The sequence below is a fragment of the Echinops telfairi genome, unplaced genomic scaffold (assembly GCF_000313985.2).
Source record: "Echinops telfairi isolate 266 unplaced genomic scaffold, ASM31398v2 ScPeMD7_31;HRSCAF=116, whole genome shotgun sequence".
Classification (NCBI taxonomy): Eukaryota; Metazoa; Chordata; class Mammalia; order Afrosoricida; family Tenrecidae; genus Echinops; species Echinops telfairi.
The window spans coordinates 28,510,981-28,527,526 of NW_022103928.1; the positions used below are offsets into that span (position 1 = coordinate 28,510,981).

At 52.2% G+C, this 16,546-nt stretch overlaps 1 protein-coding gene across 2 annotated transcripts in view; it reads right to left on the reverse strand.

Moving 5' to 3' along the window:
• Nucleotides 1-16,546, reverse strand: part of SLC6A6 (solute carrier family 6 member 6) — a 94,276-nt gene that overhangs the window by 70,555 nt on the left and 7,175 nt on the right. The window contains exon 2 of one of the 2 annotated variants that reach the window (XM_045289798.1): nucleotides 6,052-6,088. The gene's annotated coding sequence lies outside the window, so the exon portion shown is untranslated. Of the gene's footprint in view, nucleotides 1-2,783; nucleotides 2,800-6,051; nucleotides 6,089-16,546 lie in introns of those variants that run through there. The other variant, XM_045289800.1, reaches the window with a different exon arrangement.

The following is a 16,546-nucleotide window of genomic DNA, read 5'->3' on the forward strand; positions in this document are numbered from 1 at the left end:
AGGAGGTAACTCCTCTCTCTGCACACTGGGAGGCCGTGGCTCCCAGAAGCAGCTGTGTGGAGACTACAAGCCAGAGGTGCCAGTTCAAACTCAGGTTCCTGTCTGTCCTGTCCGGACACACGCCTAACCTCAATCGTCTGCCTTTTTGAGCCTCAAATGGTCCCCTCTGTAACACAGTGACCATAATAACTACTTTAGCAAGACAATGCAAGTACTAAGCAGAGGGGGAAACAGATAGAGATGACACTCTTGTCTAGAGATCCAGACTTTGAGAGGGATGTGTCAAAAGTAACAAGCGTCCCAGCAACAGGATTCACAAGAACAAGGACGAACGTGTATGGAGTGATCATTAGCTGTCCGGTCGCTGTCCTGAGAACGTTCACAGTTCTGTTCGTCCACCCTCACGGCCAGACAAAGATCTGGCATCACACCCATTTTAACAGAGGATGCAGGGGTCCAGAGAGTGATGTGCTCAGTCACACAGCAGCGGGAAGAAGCCCGACTGATACCCACACACAAGGGAGCCCAAGGTCTTCATCACAAAGATCAACTCCATAAGGGCAGGTCCTCCCCCTCCCAACCAAGTCTAGTCGAGCATTCATCACCACTTCCTCCCCCAAATGAGGCTGGCTGGAGGACTGGGAGGTGCTCCTTTGTGATGGGTAATCTGATAGTCTGCTCCCTAAAGCTCTGAAGGCAGGGCCTGGGAGGGGAAGTGGAGGAGAGCCCTGGGCTCTCAGGGCCATCCACGGCAGGTGGGAATGTAAATTCCGTAGGGAGACTACTACAAGAGCAATTCTTGGACAAGTGTCCAGGATGGGACTCCTTTGTCCGGAATCTTAAAATGTGTACGTGCCTTTGGTACAAAATCCCAGTTTCTCGGCCAGGTCAGTCACGGTGGTCATTGCAGAGCGGTTTCCAAATAAGAGAAACGGCCAGGCTCTCTTCAATGAGATGAAAGACACTGTCTACTCATGATTCACCCTCACACAACCTCCCTACAGGATGACGCAGGGCGAGGGATCTGCACACCAGCAGTCCCTGGGCCAAACTCAGGGGGCCTGGTTTTGCTAATAAAATCTTCTTGGGACATAGCACACACCCATTCAATTGCATAGTACTGAGACCTGGTTCCCCAACCAAGGTCATTGAGTCCACATGACCCACAGGCCCAATCCAGCCCTGGAGGGAAAGTTTGCTGACCCCTAAAACTTAGACGATCAAAGACCCAGAGATGTTACCTAAGAGGTCAGCGGGTTCCCCAAACTAAGTATGTACTCTGTAAGCTAAACTTAGACAAGGACATTTTTATTTCTTTATCTTCACCCACAGTTTAACTTCACCGGGGTTATCTTAGGATGTAGGAAAATGAATTTTTTCCCCTCCTTTAGATGTGTCCTGGCTTTCCAGTTTTCCTGTACTAAATGTATTACATTTATAATCAGGGCAAACAAACAGTATTGTTTTATAATGATGTTGCCCCTTTCCAGGATGGAAGGAGATTGGCACTCTCGTGGAAGAGGCCGTAAAGACACCAGAAGCCAAAAGTCTGGTGCCTGTGTTCACGCCCCTGCTGGAGGACAGGGGCTAAGCCCCAAGAAAGGCCACAGGCCAACCATGGAGAACCTCTTCCCTAAATTATCCCAGGAACCAAAGAGTACGAGGGGGTAGGGTTGTAGATTTACTTTGGGGACGTAGTCCCAAGACATTTGGAGCCAACTCTTGTTAGCTATGGAATGCTGCTCTCTGGGGTCCCACCTGGGAGGAATGATAAACTGTATGGGGATGCTTGGCACTGATTCTCTCAGGTCTCAAAATTGTATCATCAAAGCAATGAAGATGTGGCTGTCTTTCTAATCGAGTTATTGCTCCATTTTTCAGGTTGAGAAGCTGAGGCTTAGAAAGGTTCAGTGACTCCCCTGGGAGTTACACGGATGGCAGTCCCCAGCTTCACGGGCTGTCTACTATAGGGGCTGTTCTTGTTAGGAACAAGTGTTCTGGCTGGCTCCTACATAAGCATACCTAATAATACAGGCACGGATAAGTACTAACGGTCTAAGATCCTTCAGGGTTGAAAGTTTGGATCACTCACCAGGCTAAGAACCCTGCTCAGCTGAGGTGCGTGCTAAGGGCAAATGGAAGGTGGAATGGGTAGTGGAAAAAAAAAAAGTAAGTTACTATAAATATCAGCTATAACCAACCATGTGACTTGTTCCAGGCGTGAAGACGCTGTTATATTTATTGCTTGTTTTGCTATGAATATGTTTCTCTGTGTGTGTATATAAAGGGTCAAGTTTACTTCAAATAATTTGCACTTCAGAGATTACACTGAACCCTTGGAAATTCCTGAGCATTTAAAATACCCTTGTTACCGAGGAGGAGCCCTGGTGGCATAGGGGTGATGAGTTGGGCTGCCAACCAACCACCAGGTCAGCAGTTCAGAACCAGCAGCCGCTCTGAGGGAGAAAGATGAAGATCTTCACTCCTTGTAGAGTTACAGCCTCAGAAACCCACAGGGGCAATTCTGCCCTGTCCCATCAGGCTGCTAGGAGTCAGAATCAATTCGATGGCAGCCCGTTTGGAGTTTGTGCTACCTAGACCTCTAGACTCACCTGGAGGGCTGCGCTCATGGGCGGAGCCTAACCTGAAGAGTGCTGCCTGCTACCCATCAGGGGAGGCGGGGCGCTGACACGAGCAAACACAAGAGACGTCAGGAAAGCAGAGCAAGTCCCAGGCCTGGATGCTCCCCAGGCTCCCTTGTTGGTGAAAGAAGATGCAATCACCTGGGCCTTGCCCCACGCGCCTCTTAATCGGTTTGATCCCGATGCGCATCCTTTTTGCTACCATAAAACTGATCGAACAGCACTTTCTGTGAGATCTGTGAGCCTTCCCGAGAGTTCTGGGACCTGAGAGAGGAAGGGAAGCCAGGAGGTCAGCGTGAGGGCGGCAGCAGCGGGGCGGAGTAGAACTGGACAGACCTGCCCCCCTGGGTTTCCGAGACCTTCAAGCTTGACGGAGTAGACGGTTTGACTTTCCTCCCGAAGAGAGCATTGGGTTCAAACCACTGCCCTTGTGGTGAGCTCAGTGGCAGCCCACTCCCCCTCAGGGAGCCTTTGACCAAACACTAGTTGCTATTATGAAGTAGCAGTTGCGGTGAGGGTTGGAAGGGGCCATCAATTCAGTTCCAATTCATAAGGGATCCTCTGGGCCATGGAGCGAAACAGGGACTGCACCATTTTCACAGAGCATGGCTGGGCTTGAGTTGACAACATGTGACTAAATCTACAAGTGGGTCTCTCTCACCCCAAGAGCTAAGACCTCAGGGGTCAAGAGGGAGTGTTTCCCTGGGGTGTCCTCTGCCTTCTGACTATGGAGTCTGACCAAACCACCCCACTCTTGGCTCTTTCCATGGACGAGGCCAGGGACATCAGCCTCTCACCTGACCTATGGTTTGCACTTCCAGGCCCCCCAGATGGCATGAGCCAATGCCTCGCTAGTTTGGTTTCTCTAGAGGATTTCCTTGGCTAAGACGCTTTAGCCACTTCTCACATCCACCATCTCCATCTGGCGACGTGCCACCCCGAGGGGTTCATGAGCAAGATCACCGTCTTCCTCAGACGGAAGGCTGAAGGTCAGAGGCACCCAGCAGCCCACGCCCGAGAGAGGCGCAAAAGCAGCAATCCTCATACTTCAAAGGCAACTGCTTCTACCCTTTCATCTTCATCCTCTAGAAACACCCCCCTTTCACTCCCACGGTCTGCCAGGCCGGGGAGCTCGGGATCCCTTCTAGAAAAGAATAAACCAAGAGGACTGCTTGGCGGAGGTGTCCAGCCTGAAAGCAAGCCCGCCTCGCAGCCCTAGCTGCCTGGCCCATGAAATGGGCTCTCGCCCAAGTGCAAGGTCTCCGATCAGCAAGCCTTGAAAAAGAGGAACAGTGGCTGGCCTCTGTTTATTGCCTATAAAGCCACCAGGCTGGGTGGGGGCAGGGGCCTCTTGCACAAGACTGTCTTTATCTGGAAGCAGAAGTCACATTCCAGCCTCTCATTCCCCGGCTGCCCTCTGCTACTTATTAACCAGCAGCCAGGCCTAGGGGGTGGGCAGGGCGCTGGCTGGGCGAGTGTGGACACCACCATCAGATCCATCAGGGCTCAACTCCTCCCCAGCTGTGGGCCCCTGAGGGCGTCCATTCATCTCTGTGAGCCTCAGTTTCCCCACCGAGACCATGGAGACAGTGTCAGGTGACAAGGAGGACAGCCGGTGTCAGTGCTCAGCAGGGCCTGGTACACCCTGTCAGCACCCACTGGCTGTCTCTGTCCCTGCGGAGGGAGAGGAAAAGCACCCCTGCCCAGGGTTGCAGGGTGAAACCAGCTCACAGGCATTGGCCCCGTGTGGTGGGAGCACCATGTGCGTGTGCCCGTCGGCGAGCATGACGCCTGCCGGTGGGGAGGGTCATCATGACTCAGGAGGCTGATGTGGCCAGTCCTCTGATGTGGCCAGTCCTTCTCATGCCCACTCAACAGCTGCCCCGGGAGGCTGACACCGGGCCATGCCTAACCGATTTTCCATGGTTGACGTCAGGAGGTGAAGAGCACATGACAGACGACGCAGGCTACGGATCAAGGGTGGCTCTTCTTTCCGTGGTGGCTTCGGCAAAGCAGCTGCCGGCAAGTCTTGCCGACTCCGGGCAACCCCAGCACTCCATGGGATTTTCAGTAGCTGGTCCCCCTCCACCCCTGCCTTTTTAAAGTGATCACTATAGGCCTCTCTCGCTTTGAACCACCAACCTGTAGGTTAGCAGTCAAGTGTATTTTCTCTATTTGCAACACTGGGGACTCCCTTGGCTCCAGAAGTAATCCCTTAACCCACCTGTGCCTCTCCCTGGACCGTTGGGAACCTGGCTGGGCACGCACTCCCTTCACCCCCTACAAATGTCTGCCCAGTAAAGCCAACCTCTTCAAATTCCAGAGCAGACTCCACCCCTACCCCCCCACCTCTAGGGCTATAACACCAGCACAGGGTCGAGGGTGTCCTGTTCCGTGGAACAGAGCAGCACAGAGGGTGAGCACCATGCTGCCGAGGGACGCTTGGCTTTCTGTTTCTCACAAGGATGAGGTGTGTGAACACTTGTGATATGACCTGTCGTAAAATGCACTTCTCACCGAATGACTTAACTTACATGATGGGGACCTTCTATAACACGACAGTTCCCAAGACATCGCTCTACATTAGGGTGAACATGATCGCTGCAGAAAGGGCAGGTTCCCACCCTATGAAATGCCTTTAAGCCAACGATGATCCTGAACTGGGGGCCCGTGGGGTTACTGCGCGTACGGGAGGCAATGGGCCAAATGTCATGGAGGCCTGCAGATTAGACAGCAGGACTGTGTCAATGTTAAATGCCCCAGGGCTGATAATGGTTGCTGGGGTTATGTAAGAGAATGGCCTTGTGCTTATGAAATACCTGCAGAAGGCTTGGGGGCAAAGGGACACTGGGCCTGTGACTTACCTCCCAGTGATTCAGCAAAAACGGAAGCATGAGATGGTGTGACTACCTATATAGTACTGTGCCGAGGGACTTCGAGTCACTACGACTCCTGCAACTTCTATGAGAGTTTTCAATGAAAACGAAAACCAAAAAAAGCCCCAATTCCCGGAGCATCTTGTCTGTGCTCCGCCAGGGCCCAGGCTCACCCTCTCACACCTGGGAAACCAGAGTCCTGATGCCAGGAAGTTGCCTTACAGCCTTCCGGGCCACAGCCGGGTCCGAGACCGGTGTGGTCATCCACTGTGCCAACAAGGAGTCACCCCAAAGAGAGAAGGGGATTTGTCCAGGGTGGCTGTGTGGAGCGGCAGGGCAGGGCTGAGGCTAGGACTCCACAAGCAGGCCCGAGTCCCTTGGCTGGGCCACCTCCCACATGGCGTCTGAGTGGGCATAGCTGAACAACCCAGGCTTGGGGGCTCTGTCCTCTCTCCCTGGCGCTCCCATCTCAGGTCACCCACCATACAGGGGTGAGACAGCACCACCACGGGAAAAGCCAAAGAGCCACTTACATTTTGCGTCTCCTCAGAAAGGGCGACTGTTCTTGACCTGTTGCAAAGAGAGGAAACAAAGAAGGAAAGAAAGACTCCAGTCAGGTCTCCGCGTGGCTGTGAGCACCTCACTTAGCATGTGTTGGGAGGGGCCCGGTAAAGCCAAGACCCTCCGCCCCACCCCCCACACACACACTCACTCATACATATACGCACTCATGCTCACCGTAGCCTCCGGTCCTTACAGAGACATACATATAGCACACATGTTCACGCATGCAGTCTCATACAGGCCCCTCCCCCACACACACACACTCAGGCACATAGTCACATAAAGGTATCCACATACAGTGTCACACACACCCAGATACTCACTCACCCAGATGCACGCATGCACACACACTCACACACTCGCGCCCTCACCTGCACTCCCCCAGGCCACTTTTCTAGATGCTAGACAGCAAGACTCCCTGCCACCCTCCTGTCTGTGTTGAGGGCAGGGCCCCGCTCACAGCTACATAGGGGCAGTTCTTTGTCTGCCTACCCCTAGTTCTCAATCTGGAGATGGATTGGGAACTCAATCAGGAGACCAAGCCTGTCATTGGCCCGCCCCACAAGCTCAAGGAGGCACCGGGTTAGCTGAAGCACTGCTGGCAGACCCAGGTGGCCAGGTTCTTGTAGAAGGTCATGTTCACCACCTGGGCGGAGGCTCCGGTGTGAACCACCAAAGAAGACTCCACCTTTGCTGAATCACCATGATTGCTCAAGGGTCCTTTTAGGCTTTTGTTGATGTTGTTTGTTTTTGTGGGGGACTTGGGAAAGAATACAAGGGAAGGCAGGTCACCTTGACTTTTCATTCCACCATCAAAGCCACTTGTGGCAGGCTTGAGGGGCTCCAGGTTCCCCAGAAACTAAAAATGTGAAAATCTAGGAAAGGCTCCTTATCTACCAAGATCTCACCAATCAGCGAACAGTTACGTTGGGATTAGCAGACAAGAGACAAGGGAAAAGAGGTGGGGCAGAGAAGGGTCTCTGGGTTTTTCTTCCTCTTTTGAAATCTCATTTTTTGCCTCCGAGTCCCTGCCTGAAGCCTCTTCCCCACCACCAGAGCTCAGAGACCCTACAGGACAGAGTAAAAGGGCTTCTTCGGGTTTCTAGAGGTTGTACACCGTTACAAGAACAGACTGTTTTAGCTCTCGCTCCCTCCTGCACAGTAGCCAGCAGGTTTGAACCACGGACCTTGTGGTGAGTGGCTTAGTGCTTATTCCACAGCACCACCAGGGCTCCTGAGCCTCTTCCCCAAACCACAAAAGCCCGTCCGTGAGCACTGACGCTAGGTGATCTCATCAACAGCTCACACCGTCAGTCAACAATTTACTGGGTCTCTGCTGCTCGCTAGGCCCTGTTCTGGCCAGTATAAAACATGAAAATGGACAAGTTCCCTGAACTCACAGAGCCTGGAAACATGTTTGGGTGGACATGCGGCTCCATAAAGACTGGGGTGGATTAGCCATGTCTGCCACAGGTGCAGATATCAATTGTGCCTACACAGGGGAAATGAAGAGGGTGTTTTCGGTGCGACTGTTATGTTGTTAAGGGAAGGGTAGCATGATTTTGTCTGGGGTAAGACCTTAGGAGGTGCAGGAAGTCAGCACCGCTGAGAAAAGGGAATGAGAGGCACCAGGCCAGCAGATGACACCCACGGCCCTTCTTCTGAGGTTTGTCTCATGGCACCCCACTCCGTTCTTGGGAGTTCAAATGGGTTGCGTCCACCTCCTACTTCCAGGAGTGGGTGGTGAACCAGGTCTAACCAATCAGCAGGGACTGTTGTGATTGATGCAGGAAAGACCTTGACTCATACCTGGATTATCTGAGTGAAGACAGAGACTTTTGCTAAAAATATTAGGGGGGGCGGGCGGGGAGGAGACTAGTTCTTTCTCTGCTTACATTTTGAATCTGGGAGCGGTAAGGGGCACCTTAAGGAGCTGGGCAGGGAGCTGAGAAGTGATGAAAAAGACAGACTTGATGGCATCTCTCAGCACCTGGATCCAGCCATACCTGAAGTACACCTTGGGCTTTTCAGTTGGAAAAAACAAACAAACAAATCAAGCCCACCGCCATGGATTCAAGTACAACTCACAGTGACCCTGCATGGGGTTTTCAGGGACGAAATCTTTATGGGAGCAATCTGCCTGATGGTTCTCTCTCAGCGTGGCTGGTGAGTGCACCTGGACCCCTGGCTTTGAACGTGGCAGTGCAACACTTAGCCCACAGGGCCACCAGGGCTCAGGGCCACCAGGGCTCTTTTGAGCTTGTCCGTTAAAACAACGACAAGAAAAGGAAAAAACAACCAACTTCAACTCCCGGCCATTGAGTGGAATCCTACTGAAAGCAACCCTATAGGGCAGAGTGGAACTGCCCCTGTGGGTTTCCAAGACTGTCCGTCTTGACAGGGGTAGAAAGTTTCCCCTCTCTCCCGAGGGGTAGCAGGTGGATTCTAAATGCTCACCTTGCGGTGAACAGTTGGATGCGTAACCACTGAGTGGCCAGGGCTCCTGAGCCTTTTGGTTAGAAGTCAACAAACGCTCTTCCTGGCTTGAATGTGCTGGACCTGATTTCTGCCCCTGGCAACCATAAGAAGGAAAACTCACACCCTGCCTTGAACTTGCTGTGTACCTGTATGCATCGGGCCCTTTATCTCCCCGACACGCCACCCATCAGCAAAGGGGGGAGGGGGACACGGATGAAATGACATCTCAGGTCCCCGGCAGCCCCCACACTCCAGCTATCACATGCCCACTGCCCAGGTGAGGCTGACCCCATCCCAGGCATCCTGCCAAGGAGATGTTGAAATCAGCCCTTCTGGACTCCGTTAAAACAAGCGGGGAGGACTTGGTAAAAACACCCATGGCTAAGCCCCTCCTCCGGCGAGTCTGAGTCAGCACCGTGTCTGGGGTGGGGCCCAAGACCCTGCTTTTCTCACCGACTCCCAGGTGACACCCACACAGTGGGTCTGGGAACCAGGTTGAGAAACAAAGCTCTAAGTCTCTTTCCCACTTTTCCCAGTTCCGGAAGGAGGGCCGGTGCCCAGTACAAAAGCAACACCGGAGCCGGGCAGGAGGCCATGTGCCTGCCTGCCCTCGAACCAGGACCCCCACTGGGGAGAACACCTTCCTGGGTTCAAAGGTTGACCAGTCTTTCACCAAGACAGTGCCAGGCCTCCTGCTGGCCCTTCTGACTTGGGGGGTGGGGAGGGACGGCACTCTGCCCTGGAATCTGCCTCAACAGTGCGAGAAGCTGTGAGCCTGATGCGACCAGGCCGCATGCTGGCCTTCTGGGAGGTGTGAATAGCTCCCAGTGGCCACCCCACCACTGGGCAGTTCACCAGCACCAAGTCCTGCCTTAACCTGACCAATGGACGGACAAAGGTGGCTGTCAGTATGCTTGGCCACGGGTACTCCCTGATTGACTTCCGACTTGGGAGCCTTGAAAAGCTGCCTGTGGTTTCTGGACCATGGACACTGTATAGAAAAGGGTTTTCCCATTTGCATCCCTTTCAACATGATGATGGCTGTGTCCTTGTGGTGTGACCTTGGGCAAGGTACCTACCCTTTCTGGAGCTTGGGGTGTCAACTGCAAATTATATATATATATATATTCGTGCCTTTGGTACAATTCCAGGGGATGGATGACACTTACAAAACACGAGGCCTGGCTTGAGGTTTGGCTGGAGCTAAAAGATACTCAAAACCATTGTCGTTAACTGCAATCCTGCTCTGAATTAAGGTGGCCCCACACACCCTGGGACAAAACACTGTGGGGTCCGTGCCAGCCCCATGATCGATGGCAGATGGAACCACTATGTTCCCCGAGGTTTTTATGATATTTGGAAGAAGACTACCAGGCCTTTCTTCCTAGTCTGTCTTAGTCTGGAAGTGCTGCTGAAACCTGTCCAGCATCATAGCAACACACAAGCCTCCGCCGACAGACAGACGGCTGTGCGTGAAGTGCATTCACCGGAAATCAAACCCTGGTCTCCTGCCTGGGAGGGCAGAGACAACCACTGCCTCCTCAGTAAGTTGGTATCACCCCCTTCTCCCAAAGCAGGGCCCCCAGATGGGTGGCAATAGCAGTACCACTGGGGAGTTGGTCAGTTTCACGCCCACCCTAGACCTGCTGCACAGGTGAGGGTATTTTCACAGGACACCCAGATGATGCCTGCCTGCTCTCAGGTCTGGGGACCGCTGGTTCGTGCTGTTCCTACTTTTGTTATGTTTCAGGCTCCAAGAAGGAGCAGAGAGGCAACCATAGAAGCCCTGAGCAACTAGCAGCTCTCGCTGAGGAAGACAGGCAGGGCTCAGAGAAGGAATGCAATGTGGAAGCGGGTAAGAGAAATCCTCCGGTGCCTCTCAGCCTCTAACCCAGGGGGCGTGGAAGGCCCAGTCTGTTCTTTCATGAGCTGTAGCTAGCAACTTCCCTCACCAGACTCCACTCCACAGCCAAGGTAACAGAAGATACTGAAAACAACATTCCAGGTCTCAGATGTGGGGCTTTTGGAAGACTCTGGCAGCCTCTGTTCTAGCATTGCCTTCCCTGTCTGCTCAGCTGGGATCTGGAACTGAGCCTGTTCAAAGCAGAGGCGGGGGTAGGCCTGGCCTGGGATGGGGTGTCCCCTAGCTCCGACAGGAAATGTCTCCAGCCTGACAAAGCGGGGCTCCCCTAGGGAGCCCTCAGGGGTGCTGGCAGTGGCAGTTTCCCTCGTCTCAGCTCTGCTCCAGGCCGGGTGCAGCTGACACCAAGAACAAGGCCATAAATCCAGTGCACCCTGACCCTCCACACGGGACAGACCTTGAGCTCGAGAAGCTAGACAGTGAAAGCCCTGGAGGCTCACGGATCACGCAGCCGTCAGCTCTGCGGCATGAAATGGAGCAGGGACTGTTCCCAAAACCTTCAACAGGGACAGGTTGCAGACTTCCATCCATCCAGGGCCAGGCCATGGCACAATGAAGAAGGATCAGTGAGATTGGGGGCACATGGGAGCCCAGGTCATGTCCTTTTCCAAGGGACCAGAGGGCCTGGGGCTACTATAGCCTCGCCCTAAGTCTGGAGAAACTAAACGCCCATCAAATGTGCAAAAACGGCCCACATTAAAAAAAAATACTGCCCCATCCATGAATGTGCACAACCGCTTTATTTGTAATCATCTAAACAAAAGCCAAGCCACACACCCTTCACAGGTGTCTGTTAGCAGCTAGCTAAACAAACGGCCGTCTGTCTATCCATGTCCTGGAACAGGAGTGGGCAATCAAAAAGGAACAAGCCATTGAAACATGCAAACAACCTGGGTGGAACTCCAGGATGTTCTCCTGAGTGAAATAAGCCAATACTCAAAAGGGTTCATCCTGAAGGGGTCCCTGTACACAACACTGTTGAAATTATAGCTCTACAGACGGACAACTGACTACTGAGACGGACATCACCGCTGTGACGGAAGGGCAGCAGGAAAGCCTGTGGCCACGGAAGTGCTCTGTCTGTCTGTCGTCAGGGAGTCCACTCGGACTGCTGGTGACTCCGCTGTGTCCGAGGAGAACTTCGCTCCACAGCGTTTTCCACAGCTGCGTTTTCAGCAGTGGATCAGCAGGCCTGAGTGCACCGGGTGAGACATGGGGCTCCTAATCTGAAAGCCAGGAGTTCAAACCCACCAGCTGCTCCTCGTCAGAGAGATGAGGTGGCTTGCTCGCAGACAGATTGGTAGCCTCAGAAAGTCTCTGGATCAATCCTACTCTGTCCTATAGAGTCACCTGGAGTCCGATTCAACCCAAGGGCAATAGGCTTTGGGTTTTCTTCTGAAGTACCTCTAAACCTCGGAGTGGACTAGAACCTCCAGCCTTTCCGTCATCAGTCGAGTGCACTTAGATTGCCTCAATGGCAACCCCCTGGTGTGCCATGAGAGGTAAGGATGTCGACCCTTCATCTCACAGACTTCTCGGATGCGTTTGTCAGGAGAGACCAGTCCCTGGAGAAAGACCTCGTGCCTGGTAAAGTGGAGGGGCGGCGGAAAAGGCGGAAGGCCCTCACCAAGATGGGTTGACACATGACTACACCAATGGGCCCAAGGACCAGAACCACGGTGAGGCCCGCACAGGACCAGGCAGTGTTTCCTTCTGTTGTGCAATGGCCTCACAACAACACGTTGTGGAAGACATTCCCTTGGGGAGCCAATGGGGAAAGAAGATACAGGATTGTCCTGTCTCTTGTTCTTCCAACTGCAAATCTGCTGTGACCTCCAAAGCAGAGCTTTAAGGATGGGTACATTTAAACATTACAGATAGATCTTAAAAACCGCTTCATTAGCACTTCCTCCATGTGTCGTCACGATTCACGCATTCAGTCCTATCAGGAAAAGCTGTACGATTGCCAAGCCGAATGTTTCTATTCAATTCTAGAACATTGTCTTCTTCCCTGTTCTCATTGATATTCGTGTAGTAAACTTCTCTTTCCAACTGTGGCAACAATATAGACAACAAAACAGTCTCGACTCCACAGCTTCTACTTGTCATAATTCGGTGCCGTTGATCATTATTTTTAAATGTAGAATTATATGTCCATAAACTTTTTATCTGAAAAGTTGGCTCATAGGCGTCTAGGCCCAGAGCTGCCTCCTGGAGACCTCCAGGGGAGAGAAAAGTCACAAAGAGAGAGCTCTGCTCAGCACTTTGCAAAGGGGCAGCAGGCTTGAAAGATATCCTTTTACTTTGTTCAAGGGGTCTATTCTAATTTATGTGCTTTTACCAGTGGTGGAAAGCAGCCTAGGGGGCATTGAACTGCTTATCCATGAAGTCGGTGGTTCAAACCCACCATCTGCTCTGCGGGAGAAAGCAGCAGCTATCTGCTCCCATGAAATGAGTAGCCTCCAAAATCCTAGAAGGGGTCCCTTCGAGCCAAGTGGGTTGTGGCTGCTGTTGAGGTTTCGGTTGTCTGCTTCCCAAAGATGGGAGAAAAATCCACTGCTCCAAAGCAAGACGATGTTTTTGACCAGAACTCCAGATCCCCACGTTGGGCGGGGTGCCTCCTTTCAGACTGAAAGCTGAGGCATCTTGAAAAACCAATGGCATCATAATGACCCACAAAACAACACACACACCCCCCACACCACCACCACCACCACCACCACACGTGGCGACAGTGATAGGGTCTGTTCTTACAAGAAGAGTTACCTCCTCTTTTACGCATCAGAGAATTCTCCCAAACATGAACTAAGGAAGGCCACACCATACAATCCAGGTCGGGAAGCCGAGTGAGGGCCAGAGAGGACAAGCGTAGTCACACAGAGAACCAGGAGCCAAAGACATGCAAATGCCCCTGTTGCCATGCCCAACACCGGGTCTTTGATTTTAAATCATCTCCTGTGATTTAACACGTCAGCCTCACCAGAGTCTGCGCTAGTGCAGGACTGGGTCTGTCTTCATCACCTGCCATTTCCCCAGGGCCTGGGGGAGTGGGCAGGTGGATAGCTGGACCAAGGGAAGAGTGGGGGAGTGGGCAGGTGGATAGCTGGACCAAGGGAAGAGTGGGGGAGTGGGGTGGGCAGAGGGTCATTGACACGTGTCGTTAAGGCAGCTCAGCCTGATGATGACCCAATGTACAACAGAACAAAGTAGCCCAACGGTGCACTGCCCTCCCAACTGTTAGGTTTTCACCTGCCAATAGTTGTGACAGGTGTGTCGCTCCATCTCCTGCAGGCTCTCTCTTTCATGGTACTTTCACTCTTCTTTCCCAGCGCCATCACTCAAACCCATCAGCTCTTCCCTGGTCTTCCTTACCCAATGTCCAGCTTCTTGCTCCTGAACACTGTAAAGTCATCTTCTGTGACAGACTGTCCCCATGCAGTATGTCATTTGATTTCCAAACGGTTCCTTCCACGAGCAGTAATGGTGGCTCTAAGGAAAGCGAAATCCTTGACCGCTTCTATCTTTTCTCCCTTTATCAGGATGATGGCTCGGGGTCCCGTTGTGAGGGCTCTGGTTTTCTTTGCATGAAGTTGTGGGCAGAGAAGCCCACATGTGGGGGGATGACAGAATCTGTGTGATTTATAAGTCTGGATCCACTCAGCTATTCAAACTTCGGGCTCTCATTTCGGGACAGAGGGAGTTGGGTACTCTTTCTCATGAGTGCCGGGCACCTTCGGTGTCCCAGGCCCCGTGTTGAATGCAGGAGACCCCCTCCGTAGGCGGGCGATGAATCTAAGCCACGGCCACAAAGGTCTCAGCTTGGGCCAGAAGAGCTTCAGGCTCTCAGAGCCGGGAGATTCCGTGGATGTTGACTCAGGTCATCTTTGCATGCCCAGCACTGTGAAGAGGCTCAAGAGAACAGTCCCAATCAGGCAGGGTGGAGCTGGCCCTTGAAGAGTGGTCCAAAGCCAGTGGGAGGCCGAGGGACCGGTTGCTTAGCCTCAGCCTAGAAACCGGCCCAATCAGAGGCAAGAGGAAAGAAGCTGAGGCAGATGAGGACTTGGTTTCCCGAGAAGCCACCAGTCTTAGAGCAGAAGGGTGACATGTTCAGAGCTGGCCCCTGGGCGGTGCAGAGAGGTGCCCAAGAACAGACATGACTGTGCTAAAATCTACTGGCCAACCACATCCGCCAGCCCCCACCAAGCACCAAAGGATCCGCAAGCGAAGGACTTTTCATTGCCGGAAGGAGGACGGAGCGTGGCAATGAGTCATGTAGCAATTACACTGTGGCTCAAACATGGCCTGACGGGGGCTCTCAATTCCTAGCACAAAGGACCACACGGAGATAAGGTCCCATCCCACCATCTCACAGACTCAGGGGAACCTGAGAAGGACCCAAGGAGCAAGCTGAGTTTAGCTCTTGTCTCCCAGCCCAAGTCTGCTCAGACCCCACTTGAGGGACAGTCAGTCCCCTTCAAGGCAGATGGCCCTCACCCTTGGCGGTCAGCCTCTCACTCCACCTTCTCAACACGATGCCAGAAACAGTGGCCAGAGTTCTCCTCACATGCCGAGCTCATGTTCATTCTCAGAACGGAGGCCGAGCTTTCCAGGAACCCCCATTCTGGATTCTGGAGGTGCCTGTGAGCAGCCAAGCCTGGCCCTCATTCTTGATCCCCATTACCTGTGCTAAAATCAGGAGTGAGAATCATGAGTGTGTGAGGCAGCCACACCAGCACTGTCCGTCACCTCACCTCCACAAAGGAGCGTTTCATAACACCACCAAATGTGGAGTGGAACCCGGGAAGAACACACTGACAATGGACAACGGCCTTTTTCTCGTCCCGTATGGATAACTTGCCTCACTCAGGACCTCAGTCTGGCATCCATAGGGTGGGTGGGCAAAGGAGCCTATCACTGTCTGATCTCACAGGCCACATCCCCAAACTCCACAGAGAAGGGACCATTTTCTCTTCCCTCCTGGGGCATCACACGTCCTTGGCACAAACCAAGATTATCCATTATATCCAGGTAGATCTCCTTCCTGGCCTCCTCCAAGGCTGGGAGTTACTTGCATATGAAGGCCATTCTATTTATCCCGGCTCTACCGGTCCTGGCACCATGTCTGACACAGATTTGGGTGCTCAGTAAACATTTTCAGCGCCACTAGTGGAATGAGGATCAGCTTTGGCGTCGAGTGGCCTCTGGTCTAAATTCACTTCTTGCCATTCCCTGGCTATGTGTGCTGAGCAAGTTACCTCTCTGAGTCTTAATGAACTCACCTACCGATGCATGAATTAAACACAGGCGGGGAGATAGTGTTTGGTGGGCACTCAATCAATACTGGTCCCTTTCCTTCTCAGAAAACTGGATGAGCTCCTCCAGGGCAAGTTCATACTCAAACGGCAGGAGTGTTTCCGTCACTGAGCTGGCGGCATGCATGGTGATTCAGATCGGCTTTGGAGAATGTGGCCTGGGTACATGCAAAATGTTCAGACAAAAAGCAGAGCTCCAGAGAATCAAGCAAATGACAGAATGAAGAACATGATGTCATTTTTATCAAAACCAAGACTAGAGCTGAAGAGATTCTAAACAGACCAAAGAAGACATGAAAATTGAAATGAAAAATAACCTAGAGAGTATGAACAGCAGCATTCTTCCCTATAGAGGGAGTTAAAGCAGAATGCAGAGGGAAATGCATAGCATCAATGGTCTACGATACATAAAGTTAATCTAATGTACACTTAAAGACTAGGTGGTTTGCATGGATTTATATGCATTATATCTTTTCTAATGATCCATATGTATGGATATGTGCCTAACTGTCAAAGTAGTGACAGCTACAGAGTGGGCCTTGAATCAGGAGGGCTTCTGGCAGAAAGCCACGTTGTTAATACGCCCAGTTTTGTATGCTGAAGGTGTATTACTTTTGTAATTAAAAGTATTTTGTTTAATTTCTTATAAAATTAAAAGTACATTTATCTTACAGACATCACTATCATTTTATTAGGGAACATGATAAATCATCCCCATGGTGCACACAGTAACTCTCCTGTTAGCATTTAGCC